The 2,023-nt window shown below is 42.9% G+C and overlaps 1 protein-coding gene across 1 annotated transcript in view; it reads right to left on the bottom strand.

Moving 5' to 3' along the window:
- Positions 1–1,088, bottom strand: part of snapc1b (small nuclear RNA activating complex, polypeptide 1b) — a 9,201-nt gene extending 8,113 nt beyond the window's left edge. Inside the window, exon 1 of the mRNA XM_008296696.1 lies at positions 1,084–1,088. The gene's annotated coding sequence lies outside the window, so the exon portion shown is untranslated. The remainder of the gene's footprint in view (positions 1–1,083) is intronic.
- Between the last annotated feature and the right edge of the window lie 935 nt (positions 1,089–2,023).

The raw sequence follows: 2,023 nt of genomic DNA on the forward strand, positions 1-2,023 counted from the left end.
CCACATGTCTTCTGGTGAAATCTAGTCCAGATGTAACGTAAGCTTTTGTCAACATTAACCTTTAACTGGTGAAGAACAGACAACAGCTGTTCTAACAACAGTCTCTCTGGAGCCTTTACTCTTGCTTTGTAGCACAAATCTCAGGAATTAAAGAAACCTCATCAGAAAACAGAAACAGAGAGCTTACACAACATTAACTAAAAGAGCTGTTTTAATCTATAAGTCTGTGAATGGCATGGCCCTACTGGCCCTGGGGGACGTCATCAAAAAGAAAAATGGTATCACTAGTCCAAGGTCAGCCACCAGGGCTGACTGTGAAGTACAATCGAGAAAGTCCTCCATTGCACAGCATGACTATCTACTAAAGGCTGCACAAACTGGAATATTTTACCTATAGCTTTCAGAGAAAGCTCCACCTTTGTCAGTTTTAAAAGACGATGTAAGACATGGCTGACCAACAATCAAGTGTGTAAACTGAGAAAATCAGGCACTTTGAAAAACAGGCACTTTAATGACATACACTTTATGACAGGCGGTGCATGAAAAGCACCTTACAGACACAACAGCACTTTAGGGTAGGTACAACCCAGTCTGACTCGATCTTATCGCCACTGTCTGTGTTTTACTATTGTTATTTTTATTTATTTCATCATTCTTTTCTTTTTTTCTCTGCTCTTTTATACGTTTGTATTCACGTGTTTTTCTTTTATGTGTGTGGGACACAGGATGAAAATTAGCCTTGTGCTAAATCCGGTGTATTTACTCAACCTGAGATTGGACGTTCATTAATACACTCTCCCGTCGAAATAAACAAGACATTAAACCTGAATTCTGTGAAGCCTGATCTCAAGGATTTTGAGTTTGTGGGTGTCTTCATGAACTTTAACTGAACTCAGCTTGGGGAAATGTTCTTTATAGGGGTTCAGATTGTGTCCAGTGTGCATATGCTGGTGTCTCTGGAGGGTTCCTTGTTGGTACAAAGTTCGTCCACACTGGTCACAACAGCACTGTTCACCACTGGCAGAGTGCTGACAAGTCTGAGAGGTTTGTCCATCTGTGGCGCTCTGCTTCAAAAACAAACACACACAGAGTTAGTCAAGGTTTCATGCAGCTTTGAAGAATGGATGCCTGGCCTGAAATACAACCTCTACCAACATCTGAGCATATTCATACCTTTTGAAAGTTAACACTCGGTTGTCTGACTGTCCAGGAAATGTAACTCACATACACAGAGCAGGGCTGCAGGGGTTTAAACTAGGGATGTCCCAAGCAAGAACTTCTGGCTCACGATCTGAGGTGAGTCGGTCTACGGTTGAGTCAGTACAGGTCAGACTGAACGACAGCTCATAATGTGTTCATCAGACTGACCACAGTTATTCTAAACAGTCTGACACTAAATTTCAATGCACAGTGAAACATCCAAATGTAGAATAATGTGTACAGCGTCACTGACACCAGTCTTTACATACCTCGCTGTGGCGCCGCTTTCTGGTGTGGATCCGTTGGTGTTGCTTCAGGGAATGTGAACTTGTAAACGTCTTACTACACTCGTCACATCCGTATGGTCTCTCCCCAGTGTGGATACGTTGGTGTTTTTTCATGGAACCTGACGTTCTAAAAGTCTTACTATACTCGTCACATTCGTATGGTGTCTCCCCAGTGTGGATACGTTGGTGAGCCTCTAGAGAGGCAGTGTTGCTGAAGCCTTTCTCACATTGGTCACAATGGTAGGGTTTCACCCCGGTGTGGGTAACCTCATGGGCTTTAAACTTTGTATACTGAGCAAATAGTTTGCCACAGTGTTCACATGTGTAAACATCATGTCCAGTGTGGATGCGCTGATGACGTTTTAGGTTCCGCTGGTTTTTGAAGACTTTTTCACAAACGTCACAGTGGTACAGCTTCCTTCCAGAGTGGGGGCATTGATGGATCAACAGTTCATATTCACCAAAGGTTTTCACACACTTATCACAGTTGAATGGTTTACCTTCACTGTGGGTAAGTTGATGGGCTTTCAAATTAG

Source organism: Stegastes partitus, unplaced genomic scaffold (assembly GCF_000690725.1).
Source record: "Stegastes partitus isolate 25-593 unplaced genomic scaffold, Stegastes_partitus-1.0.2 Scaffold1146, whole genome shotgun sequence".
NCBI lineage: Eukaryota > Metazoa > Chordata > Actinopteri > Pomacentridae > Stegastes > Stegastes partitus.